This window comes from Centropristis striata, chromosome 14 (genome assembly GCF_030273125.1).
Source record: "Centropristis striata isolate RG_2023a ecotype Rhode Island chromosome 14, C.striata_1.0, whole genome shotgun sequence".
NCBI lineage: Eukaryota > Metazoa > Chordata > Actinopteri > Perciformes > Serranidae > Centropristis > Centropristis striata.
In genome coordinates this window covers 8,923,414-8,936,563 of record NC_081530.1, presented here as the reverse complement: position 1 = coordinate 8,936,563, position 13,150 = coordinate 8,923,414, and the positions used below count along the sequence as shown (strand labels likewise).

At 37.9% G+C, this 13,150-nt stretch overlaps 1 protein-coding gene across 2 annotated transcripts in view; it reads left to right on the top strand.

Annotated features, from left to right (window-relative positions):
• The first annotated feature begins 9,407 nt into the window (after window positions 1–9,407).
• Window positions 9,408–13,150, top strand: part of fam135b (family with sequence similarity 135 member B) — a 74,925-nt gene continuing 71,182 nt past the window's right edge. The window contains exon 1 of one of the 2 annotated variants that reach the window (XM_059349636.1): window positions 9,408–9,564. The gene's annotated coding sequence lies outside the window, so the exon portion shown is untranslated. The remainder of the gene's footprint in view (window positions 9,565–13,150) is intronic. The other variant, XM_059349637.1, reaches the window with a different exon arrangement.

Genomic DNA, 13,150 nt, shown 5'->3' with positions numbered 1-13,150 from the left:
TAATCTGTGCTATAAGCTACACATTTTATTGCACCCAGAGGGAAAATGTAGATGAAGATTAAAAGTAGATTGTTAGTGAAAACCCAAGTCAGAAATTGGTCTTGGATATTAAAGAAATTAAACAAAAAGCTAAATCACAATGAGCCCGTATGGAAATTCAACATGAGATATTTACCTCTTCAAACCAGAGCTGGGGAAGGCCATGTTTCAATCCCCTCCTTGACAGGAGACAGTCAGGCTCAGCAGCGAGGAACAGAGGTGAGATGCAGGAGCAGAAGGAGCCACAGACATGAAATTCCCCCCTGAAGTCAGTCCTACCTGCGCATGTTGCGAACTGGCAGAGAGAAGTGGCGCAGGGGATGCTCAAGCATTTTCTGAGGACACATAAAAATTGTTCAATGGGTTCCCATTGGCCAGGAGTTCTTCAGGAGGTGGTGGCTACATTTTATTACCAACACTTAAAAAGATGCAGAAGCCCACGGGCCTGTATGTGTAACCCACCCCTCTGCTTCTTTTCTTTTTACGGTGCCTCCTAATGACACGTATGCCTGTATGTAAGTCTCTTAATAATTATCAGGACAGGGAAGAAGAAGAGGCAGCCAGTGAGTGATGAAATGTGGATTTCATAATCACGTGTACTCATCAGTGTAGGTGAAGAATGCATGTTAGCCTGTGGTGTTGACATGAAGAAAGCCTTGTTATTACCATGGGGGCCTCAGGCTGACATGCTGTTTGTATCCTGTTTGTTATGTAATTGATTCTATGGCGTTTGATCTGCGATTTTTGCTTCACTTTAGAAGATCTGACAGTCTTAAACGAGCTGCGACTGGCTCATTTCTTGCAGGAATATCGCATTACCCCAAATAAAAAAATAAATAAATACACAGTGGAATTCTTCACTGTTATGACTGTGTTTAGCTTGATGACATTTCTTACAAGTACAACTGTTTCATCCCAAAAGGATTTGTCAGCTCGCATGGTACACAACCGTTTTGATGTGGCACTTTGCCTGTGGGCACAGAACTTTCTGAAGCAAGTGTCATGTGTGTTTTAAAATCCTGAATGTGCAATTTTTAAAAGCGTGCTGCTGCCGAGCTCCAGGCTTGAGCCTATCTCCTACACTGAGACGCATCTCTATTGCCAAAAGTCATGGTGCAATTAGCAATAAATAAGTAAAAAGTCACTATGGACATAAAAAAGCCGTTTAACCTGGACATACTTTAATGAGGTTGCATGTCACAGTGTAAAATTTAAATAAATATTTGGTAACGCTTTATATTAAGGTCCTTGTAATAACCATTAATTAACAAGTAATAAGGCCCTTGTAAGTACTTACAAGATGCTTATTAACATTATTGTGTGTTTCTAAGCTTATATAAGTGTTAATAATGGCATTACAAACACACATGACCCACCCATTATGTCTTTGCCATGCCTTTATTAATCTTATTTTGTTTGCTTATTGATATTAAAATATACTTTATTGCTTATTTATTATAAGTTAACTATAAGTTAACTATGCTTTTTGCAACTACCGGATCTAAAGCGAGAACAATGCCTTATTACTTGTTAATTAATGGTTATTAAGGACCTGATTATAAAGCGTTACCAAATATTTCTCCAGTATCTATTTCTAAGACGGTTTTCCTGTGTATATATCTTGAATCATTGGTTTATTGATCCTGGCAGTTGCTGTCCGTGCTATGTGACATGATATTAGGAATCAATAACCTCACAGTCATCTGATACTCTGCAATATTTACTACAACCCATAATGTAAAGGTCAAGGATAACATTTTTGTTGCTGTATCCTATTGCATGAATTGATTGTTTTTCTAGCTACACCACAATGCTGGTCAGAGAGAGCTGCAGGGTAAACATGATACAGTAACTGGGCCTCCTCAGAGATCTGCCAGAGAGATCATGTGTCCAGTCTAGATAATTGAGAGCTCATGCTCTCAATGAGAGCTCAGCCACAGACAGGCAAAGGGAAAGAGCAAACAGTTTGTGATTATTCATCCACGCGCAGGCCCCATGACTAGCACACTTGTGACCTGGAGTTTCAATCGCCAAGGCCCTCGAGTCAGAGTACAGCTTAATTCTATTGTGGAAATGTAAAAAAAAGGACTGTTGTCACAGAGCTGCAATATCAAGCTGTCGTTCACCAATATTTAGACTAGTGGAGGTGGCATCTTCACCCCCTGGTAGGTTTTGGATGTAGTGAAAGTTTTGCAGTATTCAGCGTGATAGGTGTGGTTTTATTTCATAAATAAAGTTAAACAAATTTGTGGACCAGTGAGGATCATTTATTTCTAAGTGTTTTAAGCTCTTTAGCTTTTTCTGCTATAAAGATCAAGCTCAGGAGACCTGAAAAAAACAGCCTTGTTAGCGAGCCAGCAGGACATTAAAGTGATATGGGAAAGCATGCAGTCAGTGTAAATGTGCACTCTTTGAGGCATGGATTTGGGTTAACAGCTCACTACAAAACGCTAGTTCTTGGAGTTAGAAAATATTAATTTGACCCGGTAGAATTTTAAAGTAGGCAATCAGCAGACACCTCGACTGTCATCACACTTTAACCCTTTGATGCACAACATATTGACACCCCTTCTAATGCACAACATGGGTAAAAAATGACACGCATTAATTTCCACATCTTCAACTGTATCAACAGCTTACTAACTAATTACTTGTACCTTTCTGACATGAACTTACTCTCAAGGTATGCTGAACCTGATCAAATTGTATGTACAGCTATCTTTCATACTTATCAAATATTTAGTTAGGGTAATGTTAGAACAATTAAAAAAAAACAAGACTTGCATGTTCCAGATGTATAAAGGGAGCTGTGCTGAGCTGTGAATATGTTCGTACTTCCAAACAAAGACATTTTTCCTGCCAAATTCTATTATAAATGCATTCGGATCATTATTGACCCATGTGTGTAAACTTGAAGTAGAAGTACAACAGCTGTGCTTGTTCAAAAAGTAGGACAGGAAAAGATAAAAAGGATGATTTGTTCTAAAAAAAAAAAAAACAACAACAACAAGATATTTACTAAATACATGGAATAATAAATGATAAAATATATTTATTTCAAAGATGTATAATAGAAACACTCGGCCATACGTGAAATAACACTGAAAATGGATACAGGTCATTTTTGACCCATGTTGTGCATTAGAAGGGTAGTGACACAAAAAGGGATTTTATTCAAAAATGAATAAAGGAAAACATAAAATTAGGATGTATGATGATCAGAAACAAAATAATTGAGGAAAACCTGGAATACTGAATGATAAAATTAATTTATTGCAAAGATATTGAAAATAAAAACTCAGTCGGGTCACTTTAGAAACCATGTTGTGCATACATTTCCTTAAAGTGTTTAATTTTTCTAATAGAAGACACTCTGGACATGTGCAATTACTGGATAATGTTCATTTGAAATTAAGTATAATAACAGAGAACATAAAGTAAGCAAACTGACTTTTTGTCCCTTACATATCAATATTTTGCTTGCTAACTTTAGCTAACATTAACCATGGTAAAATACTGGTCCTATTGGATCATACCCCAATGTAATTTCAGGAAGCCATAGGCTATCTCCATGACGTTGATGAAGCCTCTGGGGGCAATGGCCAAAACAGTCATTGCCACGCGCAGGTCATTGTTAATAGTTCAATTAGCAACTTGAGATGTGAGAATGAAGTGGAGCTGATAGACAACAGGGGGTCATCCCTATGTTCCCCGGGTCCTATGTTCCCAAGCATAGGACCCTTTTCCAGCAGCTACTTTCTGGTTACCTTGCAGTTAATTTTTTTTGCTTTTTAAATTTAGGATTACTCATGTTTGTATATTCCCTCCCCTAATCGTATTGTCTTGCTTCAAGGCTTAGCTTTTTCCTCTTAGGGTTAGGGTTAGGGTTAGGTTATTTGCATGTGCCCGTAGGCCTACATAGGCTTATTTGCCATGGAATTTGGCAGTAATGGTGGTAAAAGTAACAGACCGGGGAACATAGGAACCTCTTTGGGAAAAGCGGGGGAAAAGAGTTGTATGTTCCCCAGTCTCATACAAAGAGGGGAACATAGACACGCTCCCCTATGAGTACATAGCAAGTTTAGCTAGCTAGCTAGCTAAGCTAATAAAAAGCTAAATTGTTGTCAGACTGATGGGGTCTGAGATTAAATTTTGGGCACTGTGTTCCAACTCTTTTGCTCTCCACACGGTCTGTTTACCTGCAATCAACCAAAAGCTACTTACACGTTACTAGTCAATACTACTCAGCCAATGAATATAGCCAAAATTCAGCTCTGATAGAACTTTGTTAATTAGCTGTTTACCGTTGCTTTGGAACTGAAACCTACATTACTGCTAATAGATCGTCGTGTTAAGGGTTTAGAGTAGTTTTATATATATTTATTTATATTCTACATTTATCTACACTGGGAAATCTCCCATAAATGTTGATTGGATACACTAAATTGACCACTGATGAACATTAAAGCATATAACTTACATAATTTTCATACTCAATCAAACTGATTAGTGCCATATATGGAAACATCTGCTTCATTTCTTCAGGTTTTTATTATATCCGTCGCTAGTTGTAAACTACATTCATTGTGAAAACTTGACCTGAGTTAAGGATAAGTTGCTTGTGTTTAATCACCCCCTTTTTACAATACATCACAAGAGAACTCTCATCTGCCAAATCAAATTAAAAGCAAAATGCCACTAATCAAGTATAACCAAAGCAATCACTGTCTCTGTGGTCTTACTTTTATAGGCCAGAAATAATGATCTAACTTTGATATTGGACTGTGTAAAAAAATTAGTGTCCTTGCTGTGTAACCTCTGTGAAATCCTTGCCAGAGTTTTTTTCTCAGACTATATGGTCATCAGGGCTCTGGCAACGGTCGGAAAAAGAAAAAAAAATCAATAGCGCTTCTCTCTTAATCAAGAGTGCTTGGAGCTTATGGCAGAATGCCATGAAAGAAAAGCAGCAATTGACTTTGGGTTTTTTAGGATGAAGGTGAAGCTGGGAAGAGAGGAGAGAAACAGTCATCCTGAATGGGTTCGCTTGGTGCATCAGAGACACAAAACGCCCAAAGAGTCATAGAGAAAACTCATTTCCTATTGTTGACGACTGTTAAACACACAGTTACCAATGCTAACAGCTTATGGGCCATGGACATTTATATTTATTTGTAGTTACATAATCCTCCCCTCCCCCTTATCTGACAAGTGATTAGTCTGTGAGGGTTTGTTTAACCAGCACAGATGGCATTTTAATTGCAGTACCTGACTGCCAGGAACAAACGAGACAGCGCTAGTTAGTGGTCTCTATCCATGTTACTTTGCTCATATTCATTTCTCCAACAACTAAGTCTTTGTTAGATACCAGACCACTTTAACTCCTAGATAACATGAATTGATCTTTAAATTTAAGCTTCGTTTTATCACATACAGTCTCCATCAAACTGACTTAAATACTATATTGGTGTAAGTGTGTTTAGTGCTCTGTAACTGTCCGGTAATTCATTGCCACACTTTGATTAATTTATTCTGGAGCTCGATCACAGGCATTAACTTTTAATGAGAAAATGTTTGAATGAAAAAAATATTTACCATAAGCGACAAAACACCAGATTTCTTATATTCCCTCAGCCCAATTTGATTGGGATATAAAGCAAATCATAAAATAGCAATTTTTATTGATTTACAGTGTTCAAGGACACTTCAATCCACTTCATGTTCCCCAAGCCCAATGTTCCATAAGAGCTGTTCCCTCAGCCCTAAAGGTCCCCTAAACCATATTTCTTCAACCTAATGTTCTCTAAATTGTATGTTCCCTTAGCCACATGTTCCCTTAGCCTTATGTTCCCTCTGCCCTATTTTTCTTTCAACCTAGGTCCCACATGCCCAATGTTCCATTAACCGTATGTTCCCTCAGCCCTTTGTGTCCCCTAAACCAGATTACTTCAGCCCTATGTTCTCTCAATCCTATGTTAACTCAGCCCTATATCCCACACTTTCCCTGTTTCTGCCGGTGTGCCCCAGGGCTCTTTCCTGGAGCCCCTCCTCTTCATCATCTACTTACTCCCTCTTGGTCAGATCTTCCACAAACACAACATACATTTCCACTGCTACGCAGATGACACCCAGCTCTACCTCTCTACCAAACCCTCCTCATCACTTCCACCTACCTCCCTTACCTTCTGTCTGCAATAAATTCATTCTTGGTTCTACTCCAACTCCCTCAAACTTAACGCTCTCCCTCCTGACCTCCGCGCCATTGACTCTTTGCCACTGTTCAAATCCAGACTCAAAACTCATCTGTTCAGACAAGCATATTCAACCTAGTCACTCACTCAACATCTCAATACTGTCTGATTTTTTATTTTGTTGCCACTATTTTTTAATAATTGTATGTTTTGTTGTACAGTATCCTTGGGTGTTTTGAAAGGTGCTTATAAATAAAATGCATTATTATTATTCTTACTATTATTATTATTATATGTTCCCTCTGCCGAATTTTTCTTTCACTCTAGGTCCCAAAAGCCCAATGTTCCATTAACCGTATGTTCCCTCAACCCTATGTCTGGGCTAACCCTACATGTAACCCTGACTTCAACAGCACATTATGCATTCTGATGCTGAAGGAGCTTCTCCAATAATAAAATCCATGTTAGATATCTGACCATCTTTACTCCTTATAGCCTTGAACAGGCAAAAAAAATGAATGTGTTCTTTTAATTTATTTATGCCATGTGATTCTTTTATTCTAGAGCTCAATACTAAGTTTCCTCAACCCTATGTTCCTTCAACTTTATGTTCCCTGAGTGCCCAATGTTCCCTCAACCCTGTATCTGGGCTGCCCTTATCCTGTAACCCTGACACTAACAGCACATCATGCAAGTTATGGAAGTGCTCTGAGGCTAAGGGAAAATGGGCTGACATAGACTCAGCTGGAAATTGGAAATTAAAGTTTCTCTTTAAGAGGTAACTGCAGGTATGTTTGACACTTTCACTTTCACTTTTAACTTCCGATCAGCCTTATTAACCATGTACTCCAAACCCCAAGGATGTCACCACAGACACCCTGTTTATAATATTAATACAAGGACTGTCATCAGTGGGCCATTGGCTCGATCACCATCCTGCAATAGATAGTGACTTAAAGTAATCATAAAACCCATTTTTTATTCACTGGCTTTTAACTCAACATGAACCTTTGCTCTGTTTTAGTTGTTTTTTTATCAGCACTTTGGATCAGCTGTGGCTGTTTTAAAGGGCTCTATAAATAAAGTTGATTTGATTTGAACAGACATGTATTTAAATGAAAATCTTCAAGATTATTACTGTGAGGTTCACTGGCATTGATCCTGCTCACTTTGGGAATATTTTTGTAATTTTGTAGATAGTAGCATTCATTGCAACTTGTAACATCAGTCTTCTCCCTATGGTCTTTTCAGGTGGATAACCATGGACAAACACACATTATCACAGTGTTGCCATAACAAGTTTACATGAGCTAGTTTGAAGAATTTGAAGCTGACAAATGACTAGAAATTAGTTTGTTATATGTTGGTCACCGCTCAACCAGATGATAAAATTGCTATTTTATTGATTTATTATCTTAATAGTGTTGGCTCTTTAGGCTGTCTGCAGTGGCTCCCTGTAGCTCTGACAATATATGCTGTATATATATATATAAGAAATTAAACATTATTTACATTTTAATTTTCATTTATCATTGGTGTAGGCCCAAAGCAATTTGTATTCTTCAATTGTAAAAATGTGAAGCTTATATTCACCAATAAAACCTTTTTTTTTATTTTTTTTATTTTTAACATATTAGTCAACTAAAATGTGCATCATAGCTCATTAAAATCTTAAAAAGCTTTAACCTATAAATTTAGAGTTTGAGTTGAGTTTTCCTAGCTAGGCTAGCTTTCGATTCCAAACTCCAAAATCATCGAAATAAATGTTCATTTTGACCCATTTAATCATGTTGGTAGACTAATTCAGACTTAGTAGGCTATTTTATTTTAATTTAAAATTTGCGGCTCGATTTTGATATTTTTTCTCTTATTTTGGCCAACAATGGCTCTTTTGTTTGTACTGGTTGCCGACCCCTGATATAGGCCTACTTTTGTAGTGACTTTCTAAAATTGCATGGTCAGAAAAGTTTATTTTTACCTCTACAAATCTGCCATGTCCTCCAATGAGCCAATGAATATAGCCAAAATTCAGCTCTGATCGAACTTGCAATTAGCTGTTTACTGTTGCTTTAGAGCTGAAACCTACAGTACTGCTGATAGATCGCTGTGTTAAGGGTTTAGGATAGTTTTATAAATATTTATTTATAATTTACATTTTTCCACACTGGAAAATCTCCCATAGATGTTGATTGGATACACTAAGTTGACCTCTGATGAACATTAAAGCATATAACTTACATAATTTTCATACTCAATCAAACCGATTAGTGCCATATATGGAAACATCTGCTTAATTTCTTCAGGTTTTTATTATATCTGTCGCTAGTTGTAGACTACATTCGTTGTGACAACATGACCTGAGTTAAGGATAAAATGTGCATCATAGCTCACGAAAATCTTAAAAAGCTTTAACCTATACATTTAGAGTTTGAGTTAAGTTTCCCTAGCTAGGCTTGCTTTCGATTCTAAACTCCAAAATCATATAAATAAATGTTCATTTTGACCCATTTAATCATGTTGGTAGACTAACTTAGACTTAGTAGGCTATTTTATTTTCATTCAAAATAATGTTTGCGGCTCGATTTTGACATTTTTTCTTTTATTTTGGCCAACAATGGCTCTTTTGTTCGTGATATAGGCCTACTTTTGTAGTGACTTTCTAAAATTGCATGGTCAGAAAAGTTTATTTTTACCTCTACAAATCTGCCATGTCCTGCAAGTCACGTGACACCCACATGCTTTTATAGCATTAATGTTTGCATAACACCCTCCTTTGTTTCTCAGCATGGTAATTTCTGACAACACGGTTCACTTCAGCTTTTAGGGGGCAGGCTGTGACGTCAGCTCGCCCGCTGGACGCACTCTGTAGTGCAGCAGCAGGACACACACACACACACGCACACACACACACACACACACACACACACACACACACACAGACTGGGTGCTGACTATTAATATTCCCCTTATGAAAGTACCCACAGTCTGCATGTATTGTGTGCAAAACGAGGAGCGGACCGGGAGGATAAACACAAAGCCAGATTCCGCGACAGACGCTGCCGCACTTTCCCAAATTGAAATCCCCGTCAGGAGAGAGAGAGAGAGAGAGAGAGAGAGAGAGAGACGTAGGGAGGGAATAGAGAGAGAGAGAGAGAGAGAGGGAGAGAGAGGAGGGGGGACTGCAGAACATACAGGCTCTGGATGAATAACCATGGCAACAGCAGCAGCAGCAGGAGAAGCGGTGATATAAACATTGCAAACCGCGCATCCCCTCCGCAAACAGCGGTTTGCTCAGTAAAGGCTGGACCCGAACCCTCTGCGGATTATCACTGCTAAGGTGAGGCTGTTTTATCCTACATGTGACACCCTCCTTCTGCTGGAGTGGGATGCTTGTTGTCTGCATGTGTGTGGAACATGAGAGGAGCTCCTTGTTTTACATTACAGCAGAGAAAGCTGCTACAGTACACTGCTGCTTGGCTGTCAGGCTGAATGAAGAAGGAAACGGGAATTTAGCGTAATATATAAATCATATTATATGGATATATGTGGCAGCTGATGTTCTTTGTTTGATTATGGTAGGCTGTGTGTTGTTACTGGACATGTGTCCTTGTAGAACACTCCACACTGATAAGTTAAAAGAGCAAAAAATACTATTTTAATCAAATAGCCTTTCAAAAATAAAGGTATTAACATATATATTCAAGCACTCTTGTTTAGAATTACCTACATGGAAAAAAATACTTTTATTTAATCTAAATCGACAAACTATTCTGCAGCTCTGCCCTCTTTTTGTCGATTTTTTGACTCATTTTGATCTTCTTTCCTGAATTATTTTTTATGCTGAATGACTTATTTCCAAGAAACTTGCGAGCACATCTCTGGTAAACATAAGATTTAAATGAGTTCGTAGCATGATTCTTTGTGGAGAAACTCAGCTTTACTGAACTCACTGATTAGTGGACAAATCGTACAATCGAGGAATTTCTCTGGTTGAGGACAACCCGATTATTCTGGCTACTGTGTGCTTGTGCAGTTCTGCATCTTCATTGCGAGCCAGGATGTTTGTCAAAGCTGCTCCACAGTACAGTGTGTGCTGTTTATTATCAGTATTTCACAGATGCTGTAGTCTGAAATAGTCCCACATGCTGTCTGAAATGAACAAAACAAAGCTCCCACTTCAACATGAAACAATGCAGAGTTGTCACAGCAGGTTTAAAAAAAAAAAAAAAGATAAGAGCAGAAGTAAACAATGACGCAAGGTTAAATAGATCACAGTTTATAAGACTGTTGTACTGTCATGTAGCACGACCTCAGGGCCTCATGTGACTGATGTAAACAGTTCAGTGGGGGCAGAAAACCACAAGAGCATATAAGTAACTGAACCAAAGCCATATCCACCTTTTAACTTTTTGAACCATTTTTTGAACATTTATATTGCATTTGTATGTATAGCTCATACTGCTTCTAATGCAAACAACCCCCTAACCCTTTTTCAGAGGAGTTTTTAGGGGGAGATAGTAGGTCAACAGTAGAAGCCACACAGAAGTGGTGTACATAATCTGAACGCTGGGAACCTGAATATTGATTTGAGAAGCAGCATGTATAAGTTGTTCTAGTCATGAATCTAAAATATGAATAAATGTATTATTTAATTAAGGACAATTGTGAAAGAGTAGAATGGCTTAGATCATGACATGAGTAGGCTATATGAAGGCCATTCCCATGCCTTGTTATGTACCAAATGATATCCATTCATTTTTTGGGTCGATACCATTTGTTACATAGGTTTGGCGGGAAATTTTACAATTTTGGAGCACTGGAAAATCCACTCCAAAATACTCCCTCCAAAATAACACATTAATACACCAAGACCTTGAGGAACAACATAGTAAAATCTACCAAGACCTTGAGGAACACCATAGAAAAATCTACCAAGACCTTGAGGAACACCAGAAAAATCCACAATGTGATTTGCTATCCTAGCAGTCACAGCATTTCTTACAGTGAGATCAAGTTTCAGAAAAAACATACTAAATCTACAAAAGTCTCAGCTCTCCAGTCATACCCAATTTATGCAATTCCAAAACTTCTTAGGGACCCCAGTATGCAGAAATATTCAAATACAACAGGTGAAAATAACACACTTATGCTGCTTGAGAAAAACTGTATGCACTGTAAAGAAAAAAGCATTTGTTTTTATGGTAAAAAAAAAAAAAAAAAAAACGCAGCTGTGGTTGCCAGAATTTAACCACAATAAATACAGTATAACTTTTTAAAATTTTATGATAAAAATATATTGCCACTGTTTAAGATTGTAAATAAAAAGTTTTTCCATCACAAGAAATGCTGTTCTGCCATATAATTGACAAGAAAATACCTTATAAATGCTGTATAAATGAAAGATTTTACCATTAAATATTACAGTGTATTTTCGTTATAGATATGGTATTTAGTGCATTTAACAGTGAGAAAAAGGTATTTTTTTTTACAAATAATAAATGCAAAAATTACAGTGTTGGCGTGTATTGCCATTGCCATTGTATTTTACAGTGGAGTAACGTATTTTTAAAAAAAAAACTGTTTTGTCTGATATATACATTTACAGTGTTTCATTCTTACTGAAACTGAATTAACCCATGTATCATTTTACGGTCTTTTACTGTCATGGTTTAGCAGTTTTTCACCGAAAAATCTACAGACATTTTTTACATTGTAATGGCAATGTCAGTTTTTCCCTCCTTAAAGTTTAGCCTAAGTTTTAGACATTTTTTCGCCCCCTTCTTGACAAGACATGACAAAATGGTACCAATAGATCCTTTAGGCCTTCTTGACTGTAGCTTTACAATTGAGTCAGCTCCAGCCTCTCGATGCCGGCCTGTCAGAATGCTCAGGGGTTAACAGTGAATCAGAGTTGTGGATACTAATGGTGAGTCTGTTTATGGTCTTGAGTGCAGATTGCATGCTCCAGCAGCTCCCTGAAAGACTTCTGAATGTAGGATTTTCCAGTTGGTTACTTTATCTGCCTTTTTTTCTTTTTGCAGAAAAGCTCTTTGATCATAAGAGAATCTCATTTGGAGATAGGAAAGATGCCGGTCACATCCTCTCAAAGTCACACTCTGACTCATTTTCAACTTGATAACTCTACTTGGTCTCTTTTTTTGCCTTTGCAGGGATTTGGCTTTGTCATTTTGACAACAAAGAGACTAATACAGCATCACAGAGGGTTTTAGCTAATGCTGCTAGATTATTCCCTCACATGATTGCTGGCTCAGTGCTTTCCTGTAAAGGCCACTCTGTCTCTACATTTCCAGCGTGCAAATTCCCTTTTCTTAGAATCTGACGTAGCAAACAAGACACATTTTTACAGTCCTTTGGTTTGACAGATCTTAATATGCTTAAAATACTCCAAAACCTAGACAGAAATTCACAACATTTGCATTTCATTTCTTGGTGCTGTGACCCACTGTAACCCATACTCTCCTTTTATTTTGTGATAGTCATGTTTCTGTTATTGTGTTCCTGCAGAGAGAGTTAGATGTGAATAAATGGAATAATACCTGAGATTAATATCCGGCCCTTTGAGCTGTGCACACATACAGCAGCTCCCAGTCGTGGCACACAATGACTCTCTGTGCTGCAATGACACCTACGCCTACATAGCCTGCAAAATCTGCTCATTCTCATTCAGTTACTATGAACATGTTGCATCTTCGTCCTTCCCAAATCCTGACTTGATATGTCAGTCAGCATTTCCGACTGAGCGGACACCATCAGGAGCAGATGGAAGGGGAGAAAGGCAGCTTAACCCCTTTCACTTTGTCTTTTTTAGAGGGGGGGAGGGGGTCTTTAGGGGGGAAATAGCAGGTCAACAGTAGATGCCACATAATGGTGGTGTACATTGTTTAAAAGCTGTGAACCTGAAG